This window comes from Delphinus delphis, chromosome 12 (assembly GCF_949987515.2).
Source record: "Delphinus delphis chromosome 12, mDelDel1.2, whole genome shotgun sequence".
NCBI classification, from domain to species: domain Eukaryota; kingdom Metazoa; phylum Chordata; class Mammalia; order Artiodactyla; family Delphinidae; genus Delphinus; species Delphinus delphis.
In genome coordinates, this window is record NC_082694.2 from 37,807,674 (window position 1) to 37,824,675 (window position 17,002).

The window sequence follows — 17,002 nt, forward strand, 5'->3', positions numbered from 1 at the left end:
AACTGCAAATTTTAAACAGCATTCTGTGAGTGGTATGATATAACCTATAACTCCATGATATAACACTCAAAAATGCTGAATAAAACAATTTTGTTTTAGGTGCTATCAAAGTGGCCCACAATCAATTGCTGGATCTACTTAGAAAAAAAAAAACACAAAACACACAAAACACCATGACACTTCAAAACTGCTGATATTTGGTTTTGTAAGACATACTACATTTGATATTTATAGGCTTAGTCTTATTGCCAGAGCCCAAGAGCATCTGTCTGGGATCCCAGCCATTGTCTACCAACTTACTTGTACCTTGGTAGATATATGAATATCCAACAGCTTTCTAATTTAGAAATGATGGGTGGATTTTCAGCGACTTTGATTTTATTCATAACTTAAAGATTAGATACTAAAACAGGAGCCACCTAACATCACTGCCAACAAAATTAATCTTTAATATAAATCCCTTAAGGCATGACTTTCCCCTCTGCACAATTATACAATCTCAGGATTTGATGAAATCTTGAAGGTTATGGAAGCCACTCTTTGCAAACAATGTACATTGATTCAGAGGTGAGGCTCTGGAAACAAACTGCCTGGGCAGTTCATACTTACCTTCTATGTGATACCAGGCAGGACTTTAGATTCTCTCTGCTTCTGTTGCATTTGTTAAATGGGAATACAATAGAACGTCCCTCACTGGGTTGCCATGATTAAATGAGATAGTGCATGGCTCGGTACATGCACACATTGGATGCTCAAGAAATGTGAGCTTTTTCATTCTTACAGCATTCCTGCCACATGGTCACTCAGCCTTTGGTTGAAAACCTCTAGTGACAAAGTACTTTTCACCTCCTAAGGCATCCTTCTAAGAATTTTGAATCACTAACTCTTAAAAGTTCTGCCAGAGCTTAAGTCTCTCTTCCTCTTGCCTCTTAATGATCCTGACTACACTTCCTTGGGGCTTTCAGGAAAAAAAAAAAATCACTGTTACACATAACAGTTTTTTTCTTTAAGTAGCTTAAAACAAGCTAATTTGGCTCTTTTTTTTTCCCTCCTGTGAGTCTTTTCCCCATGTAAAATATTTTCAAATATTTTCCTCATGTGCCATGTTTTCAAAGTCCCCTCCTTGTCACCACCATGATTATTTCCCTACAAATCTCTTTTGGTTTATGTCCACACAGTAGTCTTAAAATGTGATACATATAGCTAATGAAATAGTCCAGGTGAGGACTAAGAAGTTAAAAGCATATGAAATTCTGATTCTAAATAATGACAATTTTGTTTCTCCTTTTCCAATCCTTACACCTTTTGTTTCTTTCTTTCTTCTTCTCCTTTTTTCTTTTTCTTGCCTGGTTTAGTGTAAATAAAATGTGGGGAGTGGAAGAGGCAGTAGTAGGTATCGCTGTCTCCTTGATTTTAAAAGGAAGCCTCACTATGTCAAGCAAATTTTGTCAGAACTTGTACTAAAGTTTTGGAAATTGAGGTGCGGTTAAAAGAAGCATGGAGAGGACTTCCCTGGTGGCGCAGTGGTTGGGAGTCCGCCTGCCGATGCAGGGGACGCAGGATCGTGCTCCGGTCGGGGAAGTTCCCACATGCCGCAGAGCGGCTGGGCCCGTGAGCCATGGCCGCTGGGCCTGCGCGTACGGAGCCTGTGCTCCGCAGTGGGAGAGGCCACAACAGTGAGAGGCCCGCGTACCCCCCCCCCCCAAAAAAAAAGAAGCATGGAGGTTTCTGAGTTTTAATAGAGGTTAATGCCTGTGATGTCTGTATCTGACAGTCTGAAAGAAAAACAAACTATTGAAGCTGTACTTTTTTACCTTGTTTTCTGTGAAAACTGTTTGCCTTACCTTGAGGATGAGGAAGTGTTTTTGATTACACAGATCCCCCAACAATTTTTAAAATATTAGCCAATAAAATAATCTCAACCACATTTAAATCAAACATACTGTGAAGTTTTGGCAGTGTTACAGGACTATAGCTTTCCTGATTCTGGACCTTAAGCTTTTACTAATGAAGTCCAAGATCCCAAGAGATTTTTGGCAGCCAAAGCACACTGATGCTGGCAACCTCAAAGCTCCCCCAACCAGAGGTTATGTAATTGGTATTCTGAACCCAAGAGCTGGTCTTCACTCTATTCATATTAAATATTATATGATAGAAGATATAGGTAAACAGTTATATAATATAAGGATCTCTTTCTGAGTAGGATATGAAAGGCAAGAACAATTAAAAACAATTAAACGGGAACTTCCCTGGTGGTGCAGTGGTTAAGAATCCACCTACCAGTGCAGGGGATATGGGTTCAATCCCTGGTCCAGGAAGATCCCACGTGTCGCAGAGCAACTAAGCCCATGTGCCACAACTACTAAAGCCTGCGTACTCTAGGACCCACGTGCCACAACGACTGAGGCTGCGTGTTGCAACTACTGAAGCCTGTGCACCTAGAGCCCGTGCTCCAGAACAAGAGAAGCCACCGCAATGAGAAGCCCGCGCACCGCAACGAAGAGTGGCCCCCACTCGCCTCAAGTAGAGAAAAGCCTGTGCACAGCAACACTCAACGCAGCCAAAAATAAAAAAATTTAAAAAAATTAAATGATTATAGATTTAACTTCTTAAAGGTGAAAATCTTTTTGTCAAAAAACTAAACTTCATAAGCAAAGGAAAAATGACAAACTTGGAAGAAATATTTGCAATATGTATTTCAAGAAAGGATTAATGTGCATAATATATAAAAGCCCTTAAGAAACGTTAAGATATACTCTAGTTAAAAAATGAATGAAAGACATGAACATAGATGCTCCAAAACAAGAAATGCAAATAGTCAATATATGCATGAAACAATGTTCAGCTTCACTAGTATTCAAAGAAAAGCAAAATAAAGCAAGACTCTAATTTGTGCTTATAAAATGGCAGGAATTTTGAAAATCATAATATTCAATGGTGAAGCAACAGAGAAACAAGTCAAGATTCTCATACATTGCTAGGAGTTTATCAGAAAGAAATAACTGTAACATTTTTCTAAAAATAATGCCATAGGAATATTCATGGTAATCTTAAAGACAAAAAGGGGGCAACATACTAATTGTGTAAATAACAGTACAGTCATGCAATTGAGAAAATATTATTTAATGATTTGAAAACCGTTTGATTTTGAAACAAAAGAAAAAAGTTTAGAAAACAGTATTACAGCATGTTTTGAGAGGAGATGATTAAATAAATTATGTCATATTAAAATAATATTGAAAAATAATAATGATTTGGAAATGTTTATGATTTCAAAGTGTTAAAATGTTAGAAAATCATAAACTGTTATACTAATTATATTTTTCACAAAAAAATAGACTGTAAAAGAAGAGAATAATTTTCTCAATATTTGGCAATTGACATATATTATTATTATTATTTTGGAGCAGAGAAAGGTTTATTGCAAGGCGATGCAAGGAGACGAGGTGGCTCATGCCCTAAAAAGCCTCAAGCTCCCAAGTATTATTTTTGAAATAAAAACATTTTAATATTATCTTTTTGGACTTAGCCATTGTTCCAGCTTGAAGGATCCTGCTAAACAATGTGTTTTTCCTCAGTAAATTTGATAAGCATGTCCTCAACAAAAGGGGTGATAAAAATGTTGACTAGAACAAGGTCAAGGGAAGAACTTTATAGTAAAAACAAAAGCAAAAGCAAAAATAAAAACTAGATCAAAAAACAACCTCCCTCCAGAATGAAGCAATTTTTTAATTAGTGTCCTTTGGGTATGACCACTTAATAAGTTTCTAATTCATTGATTTACACTCAACATTTAGTGAAAATTTCTCAATCTTGTCTTAAGACAAGGTATTACATATCTTAATGAAGTACTTTGCTGAAGCTCAGATACACATTCAACCGCATTCCCCTAGTACATTAGTCCCTTGATTGCAATGAAGACAGACTCATTTAGGTCACCTTAAGAAATTAGGGTTTTTAAATGTAAAATGGATGGCTAGTGGGAAGCTGCTGCATAGCACAGGTAGATCAGCTCAATGCTTTGTGACAACCTAGGGGGGTGGGATAGGGAGGGTGGGAGGGAGGCTCAAGAGGGAGGGGATATGGGGATATATGTATACATATAGCTGATTCACTTTGTTGTACAGCAGAAACTAACACAACACTGTAAAGCAATTATACTCCAATAAAGGTATAAAAAAAATAAAAATAAAAAATGAGTAATCCAAAAAAAAGAGAAATAAAGAAATTAGCGTTTTTGTAAGATTACACATCCAGTATCTAAAACTAAATAAATCCCAAGAATCAAGGCAGTTCTGGAGTAAATATGCTCTTTCTATTCTCTCTTTTATGACCTACATGGTGCCTCCTTCACGTACTGGCTTCTGTTTCAAGATTTGCTTTGCTCTTCTTTTGAAATTGGCTAACCAGTTTCTTCTACATTGTCCCACTCCAAGTCATGGAGAGAGCTAATCTGATTAGCTACTACTGTGCAAAGAGTAGCCCAACTCTGCTTCCCCGAGCAGGAGGCTATGGGTAAGTCATCTTCATCTAGAAGTTAAACACTGTTATGGTAGGCACTGTGACTGATGTGCCTGATACTACTAATTTGCTAATTCTGGCAAAGAAGAAAATGAGGTTAGAATGACATGGTATGCTCATAATAAACATACTCTGTCTAATAATCACAAATTTTCCTTATATATATACTCATAGACCAAAGCATGGGGAGAAAAAAAAAAAGAGAAAATGGGAAGAAGCAATATTTGAATAAATAACACCCAATAATTTTTTAAAATTCCAAAATACATCAGCCACAAGAAGAGCTATAAACCTTGAGATATGAATTTTTAAAAACTAGAAATTCATATCTAAACACATCATAGTCAAACACTGAAAATCAAAGACAAAGTAAAATCTTCAAAGCAGCCAGAGAAAAAGGTACAATATCTACAAAAGAACAAGAATAAGACTAATGGTTGCCTTATCATCAGAAATAATGGAAAAAGTGGCCATGGTATGTCTGTCATCTTTAAAGATTCTGCCAACCTACAATTCTACACCCAGTGAAATATCCTTCAAAAATGAAAGCAAAATAAAGACATTCCAGACCAACAAAATCTGAGAGGATTTACTGCTAGAAAACTGATATTGAAAGAAAGAGGGAATATAATCCCAGAGAGAAGCATAGAAGTGCAAGAAGGAATAAAGAGCAATAGAGTAAAAGCCTGGGTAAATCTAAATGAATATTAACATAAAACAATAATAATAACATATTGTGGGGTTTCAATTGTATGTAGAATTAAAATATGTGACAACATTACGGCAAAAGGCAGGATAGGGGCAAGTAGAGTGTTCTAAAGTCCTTACATTGTCTGGGAGGTGGTAAAGTATTCATTTGTGTTAGATTCAAGGCTGCATTTTTCTCTAGGGTAACCACAAAAGAAGTAATAAAGAATGCATACCTAACAAGCTAGTAGAGAGAGCTATAACACAATTTAAAATAAATCTTAAAAAGATGCTTAATGCTTAAATGCTTAAAAAGAAAGCAAGAAAGGAGATAAAAGGGAACACAGAAAAAGTGCTTAATGCTTAAATGCTTAAAAAGAAAGCAAGAAAGGAGATAAAAGGGAACACAGAAAAAGTGAGAGAAATAGAAAATTATATGGTAAAGCAAAAGCATTTCCAGAGTTACAAAAGACATTTCATAACGATAGAAAGATCAACTCACCAGGAAGTCATGACAATTCTAAATTTCTAAGTTCCTAATAACATAGTTTCAAAATATCATAAAGAATATTAACAGAACTAAAAGGAGAAATGGACAAATTCGCAATCAGAATGAAGGTTTTTAACATACCTTCCTCAGTGACTGATAGAGCAAACAGACAAAAAAATCAAAATATAGAAGATTTAACTAACATTTAACAAACATGACCTAACTGACTTAAATAGAACACTTTCATTAGTCAGGGTTCTCTAGAGAAACAGAACTAATAGAAAGAAAGAAAGATAGATGATAGATAGATAGATAGATAGAGTTTACCCTTGAACAATGCAGGCATGAAGTTCATGGGTCCGCTTACATGCGGATTTTTTTCAGTGGTAAATAGTACAGTGTCACACCATCCGAGGTTTGTTAAATCTGAGGATGCGGAATGAGGGATTCTGAGGAACCGCATACAAGAAAGGCGAACTGTAAGTTATATGTGGATTTTTGACTTTGTGGGGAGTCTGTGCCCCTAACCCCCGTGTTGTTCAACTTGTGTGTGTGTATACACCTATATATGTATGTATGTTTGTATTTTTTTTTAATAGGAATTGGCTCACTAAGAGTTATGGAGGTAGAGAAGTCCCACAATCTGCTATCTGTAAGCTGCAGAATCAGGAGAGCCAGTGGTACAATTCAGTCTCAGCCTGAAGGCTTGAAAACCAGGAGCTCTGATGTCTGAGGACAAAAAGATGGATGTTCCAGCCCAAGAACAGAGAGAGTGAATTCACCCTTCCTTCCCCTTTTTGTTCCATTCAGGTCCCAGTGGATCGGTGAGGGGGGTTTCTTCTCTCAGCCTACTGAATCAAATGCTAATCTCTTCCAGGAACACCCTCACAGACATACCTAGAATTAATGTGTTACCAGCTATCTGGGTATCACCTAAGTGATGTGCAGTCAGGCTGACATATAAACTAACCATCCAAACATTGCATCCAACAACTGAAGGAAACATTGTCTTGTCAAATGTACCTAGACATTTATTAAAATTGACCATATGCTGGGCAATAGAGCAAGTCTCAACAAATATTGAAGGATTAGAATAATACTAAACTCTTTGACTATGATGGAATAAAGCCAGAAATCAATTACAAAAAGATAACTAGAAGTTCCCTAGTGTTTGGAAATAAAAACAATATACTTCTAAATATCCAATGGGTCAAAGAAGAGATCTCAATGGAAATTAGAACATATTTTCAACAAAATGGTAAGAAAAATACTACATACCAAAATTTGTAGTTTAGTAAAAGCCAAACTTAAGGGAAATTTTATAACTTCTAATGTACCTATTAAAAATAAGAGAACCTGAAAACCAATGATCTACATATCTACCTAAAAAATCATATTCAAAGAAAGTGAAAGCCACAGAAAGTAGAAGGAAATGATAAAGATTAGAAAAGAAATTAAGAAACAGAAGACAAATATGGAGAAAACCAAATGCCAAATATTCGTTCTTTGAAAAGACTAAAACAGTTGCAAACCCCGTCAACACTGATCAAGAAAAAAACAAAGAAGGTACAAATAACCAATACCAAGAAGAAAAGGAGAGACATCAGTATAGATCCTGTCAGCATTAAGAATATACAGCTCACACCTGTCAGAATAGCTATTATCAAACAGACAAGAAATAACAGGTGTTGGTAAGGATGTGGAGAAAAGGGAACACTTGTGCACTGCTGGTGGGAATGTAAATTGGTGCAGCCACTATGGAAACCAGTATGGAGGTTCCTCAAAAAATTAAAAATAGAGCTATCATCTGATCCAGCAATTCCACTTCTATGTATTTATCCAAGAAAATAAAAACACTATTCAAAAAGATATATGCATCCCCATGTTTACTGCAGCATTATTTACAATAGCCAAGATGTGAAAACAACCTAAGTGTCCACTGATGGATGAATAAGAAGATGATATATACATACAATGGAATATTACTCAGACATTAAAAAAAGAATGAAATCTTGCCATTTGTGAAAACAGGGATGGACCTTGACAGCATTATGCTAAGTGAAATAAGTCAGAGAGAAAAAGATAAATAAATATGACCTTATTTATATATGGAATTTAAGAAATCAAGCAAACAAAAAAAACAAGCTTATGGATATAAAGAACAGATTGGTGGTTACCTGAGGCAAGGGGTAGGGGGAAGGGTGAAAAGGGGGAAGGGAATCAAAAGGTACAAATTTTCAGTTATAAAATGAATAAGTCATGGGGATATAATGTACAGCATGGTGACTATAGTTAATGATACTGTATTGGATATTTGAAAGCTGCTAAAAGAGTAAATCTTAAAAGTTCTCATCACAAGAAAAAAGTTTTGTAACTATGTGTGGTGATGGATGTTAACTGGACTTACTGTGGCGATCATTTTGCAATATACACCAATATTAAATCATTATGCTACATACCTGAAACTAATATAATGTTGCATGTCAATTACAACTCAATTTTTATAAAGGATATAATAATAAGAGGAAATTATAAATAACTGCATGCCAATGAAATGGATAGATTGCTAGAAATATACAACTTAACAGAGTGGACAAAAAGGAAATAGCAAATATAAGTAGTTCTATCTATTAAAAAATTAAATTCATCGTGGGAAAGGGATGGAGTGGGAATTTGGGGTTAGCAGATACAAACTATTATATTATAGAATGTATAAACAACAAGGACCTGCTGTATAGCACAGGGAATTATATTCAATATCCTATGATAAACCATAATGGAAAAGAATACAAAGAATGTATATATGTGTATGTATATGTATGAATATAGGTATATACATATATATACATCCTTTGTATTCTTTTCCATTACATACACATATATACATATATATAACTTTTTTTTTTTTTTTGGTACGCGGGCCTCTCACTGTTGTGGCCTCTCCCGTTGTGGAGCACAGGCTCCGGACGCGCAGGCTCAGCGGCCATGGCTCACGGGCCCAGCCGCTCCGCAGCATGTGGGATATTCCAACCGGGGCACGAACCCGTGTCCCCTGCGTCGGCAGGCGGACTCTCAACCACTGCGCCACCAGGGAAGCCCCATATATATAACTTAATCACTTTGCGGTACAGTAGAAATTAACACCTTGTAAATCAACTATATTTCAATTAAAAATTTATTTATTTATCTTTTAATTTTTTTTAATAAATTTTTTTATTTTTGGCTGTGTTGGGTCTTCGTTGCTGTGTGCAGGCTTTCTCTAGTTGAGGCAAGCGGGGCTACTCTTCATTGCGGTACGCAGGCTTCTCATTGTCATGGCTTCTCTTGTTGCAGAGCACGGGCTCTAGAGCACCGGCTCAGTAGCTGTGGCACACGGGCTTAGTTGCTCCGTGGCATGTGGGATCTTCCCGGGCCAGGAATCGAACCCATGTCCCCTGCATTGGCTGGCGGATTCTTAACCACTGTGCAACCAGGGAAGCCCCCCAAAATTTTTTAAATTAAATTTATAATTTTAAACCTTCCCACAAAGAAAACTTCAGTCACAGATGGCTTCTTTGGTGAATTTTTCAAAACACAATAGGAAAAACATGAATATTACACAAAATCTTCCAGAAAACAGAAAAAGAAGGAATATTTCCAACTATTGTATGAGGTCAGTATAACTGTAACACCAAAAGCTGGCAAGAATATCACAAGAAAGAAAAATTACAGGTTAATCTCTCTCAGGAACATAGATGTGAAAGTCCTAAATAAAATATTAGCAAGTAAGTCCAGGAGCACTCTTTGTAATAGCCCCAAACTGGGGGAAAAAAACCCAAAGTACATTACCATTTGGATGAATAAAATTCATGGTGTATTCAAACAGCAAAATATTACACTGCAATGAAAATGGACGATTTCCATTTACTTCTACACACAACAACGTGGATGAATCTCACAAATGTGATGTTGAATAAAGAAGTAAACACAAAAGGTACATAATATAGGATTTCATTTATGTAAAAATAAAATCAGGCAAAAATAACCTACACATATAGAAATCAAGATAGCAGTGACTTGAGGAGGAGGAGGAGGAGGAGGAGGTTAATGACTGAAAGGGGATACGTGGGGGTGTTTCTGGTTGTTGGTAGCATTCTATTTCCTGATCTGGTGCCGGTTACACAGATGGGTACACTTAGTCAAAATTCATGGAGCTCTACACTTACGATTTGTATACTTTTTTGTACGCGTGTTATACTTCAATTAAGAGAAAAGAATAGGGCTTCCCTGGTGGTGCAGTGGTTGACAGTCCGCCTGCCAATGAAGGGGACGCGGGTTCGTGCCCCCATCCGGGAAGATTCCACATGCCGCGGAGCAGCTGGGCCCGTGAGCCATGACCGCTGAGCCTGCGTGTCCGGAGCCTGTGCTCCGCAATGGGAGAGGCCACAACAGTGAGAGGCCCGCGTACCGAAAAAAAAAAAAAAAAAAGAGAGAGAGAAAAGAATAAAACCACTTTAATTTACCTGGATTTATATCACTCTCACCAGTCTGTGTTGTTCAGAATCGATCATCCCACTCCCCTGTAAAAATTAAAACTCTATCTGACTTTGTAACTACTTCCTTGAGGACTCGCAATTCATTGGGTTATAAATATGAAATGGCTTTATTTTTCCAATAATCTCCCCCCAAAATTGTGCTCTGCCCCTGCCATTTTCTTGCTGGGTGTCAACTCTCTTCATCACACCTTGGCTCGATTCTATTTATCCATCTCTTCAAGTTATTAGGATCATCTCATTCTGGCAAGTAAGGTTCAATTCTGTTCATTTTCTACTAAGCTTCAAACTGAATTAAAACTATTTTTCCTCCCTTCCCTCCAGAGAAAGGCAGACAAGTCTGTTGCTAGTGGCTTGGAGTATGTGGCGGGGAGTGGGGGGGAGCGGAGGGCAGAGAGGGTTGAGGGCAGGAGCGCTCTGTTCTGTATATCCTTCCCTCTCCTTTCCAGTGCTTCGCTTCTAATGTCAGGGCAAGAGGAGAAATGAAGAAGTGGCTATCTTATGTGGCTCCCCAGTAGGAAGATGGTAATTCCCTCTCTTTCGGATGCTGCTGCTTCTCTAGTTAACCCTGTCAGATTTTCAACGCTCTCTAAACTGGAGAGAATCCAAGTTCTGGCTCCTTCATTGTTGAAGGTCCTTGGGGTGCCTCCCTGCTGCTCAATTCCTTGAGGCATATCTTGCATCTACTTGACCTCCTCCACAAGGGGTCCAGTGAGCAGCCTCTCTTGGAGGGGGCAATGTGGGTGACTGTGGTGTCCCTTCCTTCATCTAGATCATCTCTCTACTGCCCCTTCCCCTTGTCCTAGAACACTTGAGCACTCTGCCTGTCCAGGAGAGATCAGAGGTGAGACAATCACCAGTCTCCAACCTAGGAGAGGGGGAAGGTTGGGCATCTCTAAACTTTATAAGCAATTCTCTTGAATGCTCTTCTCTAGACTTTAAGAGGAAGAAGTGCCTCCATCTCCTTTATTACAGGGAGAATGGGGTGAAGAGAGGGAATAGAGTAACATTATGAATATTCTACTTCACAGAAAGCTAACCTTATCTCTACTCACCCTTTCCTTATACTTCAGGGAGTAGGGATGGGATGGGGTAGGGGATGTTTGGTGTTTGGGCTGTTTCCCTGTATTGACATTTCTTGGCCTAACTATAGGTGGGCTGGCCTAACCACAGGTGGTCCCTGAACTTAGAATATGTGAGCTCATCTCCTTACGTGCACAGCATTAGAACTTAGCCAGGGCCCAGGGAACATCCCTGTTGACATACTATTACACTTGTCTCCAACCACCTGGAAGTTCTGTTAATCTTCACAGCATGTGATGGAAAAAAAAAAAAAAACAATTCTGTATTAACTAAAAATATAATAGGAAAAGGAAAGGGATATAGGAAAAAATTGCAATGATTTTCTATTTTGCAAAGCAAATTTACCTTCAAGAAAATTTGGAGAGTTGTGTTATTTACCTATATAAATATAATAAATAATTTGAATTTATTTGAACTCTTTTACCTATGTGTACACCCATCATTTTAATACTAAATTGTCCATTTATAAGATTTCTGCCCTTACAATTTTGATGTGATCGGGGATCAAAACTGAACATGACTAAGCAACGTATAGTATGTTATTGAAGACAAAGTATACTATTTGTTAAAAGCACAAAACCACAGTTTAAAACAAGCAAGAATGGACTTCCATTGTGGTCCAGTGGTTAAGAATCCACCTGCTAATGCAGGGGACGTGGGCTCAATCACTGGTCTGGGAAGATCCCACATGTTGTGGGGCACTAAACTACTGAGCCTGTGCCCTAGAGCCCACGAGCTGCAACTACTGAACCTGCACCCCACAACTACTGAGCCTGAGCTCTAGAGCCCGCAAACCTCAACTACTCAGCCTGTGCACAAATACTGAAGCCCACGCACTCTGGGGCCCACGTGCTGCAACTACTGAAGTCCGCATGCCTAGAGCCCATGTTCCACAACGAGAAGCCACTGCAACGAGAAGCCCATGCACAGCAACGAAGAGTAGTCCCTGCCTGCCGCAACTAGAGAAAGCCCGTGTGCAGCAATGAAGACCCAGTGCAGCCAAAAATAAATAAATAAATAAAAATAAAACAAGAAAGGGGGGGTAAGATGTATCAATATTTAGTGGAGGGGAGGAACCAAGATGGAGGAGTAGAAGGACATGCTCTCACTCCCTCTTGTGAGAACACCAGAATCACAACTAGCTGCTGGACAGTCATCGACAGGAAGACACTGGAACTCACCAGAAAAGATACCCCATATCCAAAGACAAAGGAGAAGCCACAATGAGACGGTAGGAGGGGTGCAATCACAGTAATATCAAATCCCGTAACTGCTGGGTGGGTGACTCACAGACTGGAGAACACTTATACCACAGAAGTTCACCCACTGGAGTAAAGGTTCTGAGCCCCACGTCAGGCTTCCCAACCTGGGAGTCCAGCAACGGCAGGAGGAATTCCTAGAAAATCAGACTTTGAGGCCTAGTGGGATTTGATTGCAGGACTTCGACAAGACTGGGGGAAACAGAGACTCCACTCTTCGACAGCGCACACAAAGTAGTGGGCGCATTGGGACCCAGGGGAAGGAGCACTGACCCCAGGGGAGACTGAACCAGACCTACCTGCTAGTGTTGGAGGGTCCCTTGCAGAGGCGGGGGGTGGCTGTGGCTCAATGTGGGGACAAGGACACTGGCAGCAGAAGTTCTAGGAAGTACTCCTTGGTGTGAGCCCTCCCAGAGTCTGTCATTAGCCTCACCAAAGAGCCCAGGTAGGCGCCAGTGTTGGGTTGCCTCAGGCCAAACAACCAACAGGGAGGGAACACAGCCCCACCCATCAGCGGTCAAGCGGATTAAAGTTTTACTGAGCTCTGCCCAGCAGAGCAATAGTCAGCTCTATCCACCACCAGTCCCTCCCATCAGGAAACTTACACAAGCCTCTTAGACGGCCTCATCCACCAGAGGGCAGACAGCAGAAGCAAGAATAACTACAATCCTGCAGCCTATGGATCAAAAACCACATTCACAGAAAGATAGACAAGATGAAAAGGCAGAGGGCTATGTACCAGATGAAGGAACAAGATAAAACCCCAGAAAAACAACTAAATGAAGTGGAGATATGCAACTTTCCAGAAAAAGAATTCAGAATAATGATAGTGAAGATGAACCAGGACCTCGGAAAAGAATGGAGGCAAAGATCGAGAAGATGTAAGAAATGTTTAAAAAAGATCTAGAAGAATTAAAGAACAAACAATCAGAGATGAAAAACACAGTAACTGAAATGAAAACTACACTAGAGGGAATCAATAGCAGAATAACTGAGGCAGAAGAACAGATAAGTGACCTGGAAGACAGAATGGTGGAATTCACTGCTGCGGAACAGAATAAAGAAAAAAGAATGAAAATAAATGAAGACAGCCTAAGAGACCTCTGGGACAAACATTAAATGCAACAACATTTGCATTATAGGGGTCCCAGAAGGAGAAGAGAGAGAGAAAGGGCCCGAGAAAATATTTGCAGAGATTATAGTCAAAAACTTCCCTAACATGGGAAAGGAAATAGCCACCCAAGCCCAGGAAGGGCAGAGAGTCCCGTACAGGATAAACCCAAGGAGAAACATGCCGAGACACACAGTAATCAAATTGGAAAAAATTATAGACAAAGAAAAATTACTGAAAGCAGCAAGGGAAAAATGACAAATAACATACAAGGGAATTCCCATAATGTTAACAGCTGATTTCTCAGCAGAAATTCTACAAGCCAGAAGAGAGTGGCATGATATACTTAAAGTGATGAAAGGGAAGAACGTACAACCAAGATTACTGTACCCGGCAAGGATCTCATTCAGCTTTGATGGAGAAATGAAAAGCTTTACAGAGAAGCAAAAGCTAAGAGAATTCAGCCCCACCAAACCAACTCTACAACAAATGCTAAAGGAACTTCTCTAACTGGGAAACACAAGAGAAGAAAAGGACCTACAAAAACAAACCCAAAACAGTTAAGAAAATGGTCATAGGAACATACATATCGATAATTACCTTAAACGTGAATGGATTAAATGCTCCAACCAAAAGACACAGGCTTGCTAAATGGATACAAAAACAAGACCCATATATATGCTGTCTACAAGAGACACACTTCAGACCTAGGGACACATACAGACTGAAAGTGAGGGGATGGAAAAAGATATTCCATGCAAATGGAAATGAAAAGAAAGCTGGAGTGGCAATACTCATATCTGATAAAATAGACTTTAAAATAAAGAATGTTACAAGAGACAAGGAAGGACACTACATAATGATCAAGGGATCAATCCAAGAAGAATATATAACAATTATAAATATATATGCACCCAACATAGGAGCACCTCAATACATAAGGCAACTGCTATCAGCTATAAAAGAGAAAATTGACAGTAACACAATAATAGTGGGGGACTTTAACACCTCACTTACACCAATGGACAGATCATCCAAATTGAAAATAAATAAGGAAACAGAAGCTTTAAATGATACAATAGACCAGATAGGTTTAATTGATATTTATAGGACATTCCATCCAAAAACAGCAGATTACACTTTCTTCTCAAGTGCACACGGAACATTCTCCAGGATAGATCACATCATGGGTCACAAATCAAGCCTCCATAAATTTAAGAAAATTGAAATCATATCAAGCAACTTTTCTGACCACAATGCTATGAGAGTAGAAATGAATTACAGGGAAAAAAATGTAAAAAACACAAACACATGGAGGCCAAACAATACATTACTAAATAACCAAGAGATCACTGAAGAAATCAAAGAGGAAATCAAAAAATACCTAGAGACAAATAACAATGAAAACACGACGATCCAAAACCTATGGGCTTCAGCAAAGGCAGTTCCAAGAGGGAAGTTTATAGCTATACAAGCCTACTTCAAGAAACAAGAAATATCTCAAATAAACAATCTAACCTTACACCTAAAGGAACTAGAGAAAGAAGAACAAACAAAACCCAAAATTAGCAGAAGGAAAGAAATCATAAAGATCAGAGCAGAAATAAATGAAATAGAAACAAAGAAAATAGCAAAGATCAGTAAAACTAAAAGCTGGTTCTTTGAGAAGATAAACAAAATTGATAAACCATTAGCCAGACTCATCAAGAAAAAGAGGGAGAGGACTCAAATCAATAAAATTAGAAATGAAAAAGGAGAAGTTACAACAGACACTGCAGAAATACAAAGCATCCTAAGAGACTCCTACAAGTAACTCCATGCCAACAAAATGGACAATCTGGAAGAAATGGACAAATTCTTAGAAAGGTATAACCTTCCAAGACTGAACCAGGAAGAAATAGAAAATATGAACAGACCAATCACAAGTAATGAAATTGAAACTGTGATTAAAAATCTTCCAACAAACAAAAGTCCAGGACCAGATGGCTTCACAGGTGAATTCTATCAAACATTTAGAGATGAGCTAACACCTATACTTCTCAAATTCTTCCAAAAAATTGCAGAGGAACGAACACTCCCAAACTCATTCTATGAGGCCACCATCACCCTGATACCAAAACCAGACAAAGATACTACAAAAAAAGAAAATTACAGACCAATATCACTGATGAATATAGATGCAAAAATCCTCAACAAAATACTAGCAAACAGAATCCAACAACACATTAAAAGGATCATACACCATGATCAAGTGGGATTTATCCCAGGGATGCAAGGATTCTTCAATATACACAAATCAAGCAATGTGATACACCATATTAACAAACTGAAGAATAAAAAACATATGATCATCTCAAGAGATGCAGAAAAAGCTTTTGACAAAATTCAACACCCATTTATGATAAAAACTCTCCAGAAAGTGGGCATAGAGGGAATCTACCTCAATATAATAAAGGCCACATATGACAAACCCACAGCAAACATCATTCTCAATGGTGAAAAACTGAAAGCATTTCCTCTAAGATTAGGAACAAGAAAAGGATGTCCACTCTCACCACTATTATTCAACATAGTTTTGGAAGTCCTAGCCACAGCAGTCAGAGAAGAAAAAGAAATAAAAGGAATACAAATTGGAAAAGAAGAAGTAAAACTGTCAGTGTTTGCAGATGACAGGATACTATACATAGAGAATCCTAAAAATGCCACCAGAAAACTACTAGAGCAACTCAATGAATTTGGTAAAGTTGTAGGATACAAGATTAATGCACAGAAATCTCTTGCATTCCTATACACTAATGATAAAAAATCTAAAAGAGAAATTAAGGACACACTCCCATTTACCACTGCAACAAAAAGAATAAAATACCTAGGAATAAACCTACCAAGGGAGACAAAAGACCTGTATGCAGAAAACTATAAGACACTGATGAAAAAAATTAAAGATGATACCAACAGATGAAGAGATATACCATGTTCTTGGATTAGAAGAATCAATATTGTGAAAATGACTATACTACCCAAAGCAATCTACAGATTCAATGCAACCCTATCAAATTACCAATGGCATTTTTTACGGAACTAGAACAAAAAAATCTCAAAATTTGTATATAGACACAAAGACCCTGAATAGCCAAAGCAGTCTTGAGGGAAAAAAATGGAGCTGGAGGAATCAGACTCCTTGACTTCAGACTATACTACAAAGCTACAGTAATCAAGACAATATGGTACTGGAACAAAAACAGAAACATAGATCAATGGAACAAGATAGAAAGCCCAGAGATAAACCCATGCACCTATGGTCAACTAATCTATGACAAAG

The 17,002-nt window shown here is 38.2% G+C and overlaps 1 protein-coding gene across 5 annotated transcripts in view; it reads right to left on the reverse strand.

Annotated features, from left to right (window-relative positions):
* Positions 1 to 13,050, reverse strand: part of EHBP1 (EH domain binding protein 1) — a 491,141-nt gene extending 478,091 nt beyond the window's left edge. For all 5 annotated transcript variants that reach the window (XM_060026512.1, XM_060026505.1, XM_060026507.1 and 2 more), the window contains exon 1: positions 12,872 to 13,050. The gene's annotated coding sequence lies outside the window, so the exon portion shown is untranslated. The remainder of the gene's footprint in view (positions 1 to 12,871) is intronic.
* Between the last annotated feature and the right edge of the window lie 3,952 nt (positions 13,051 to 17,002).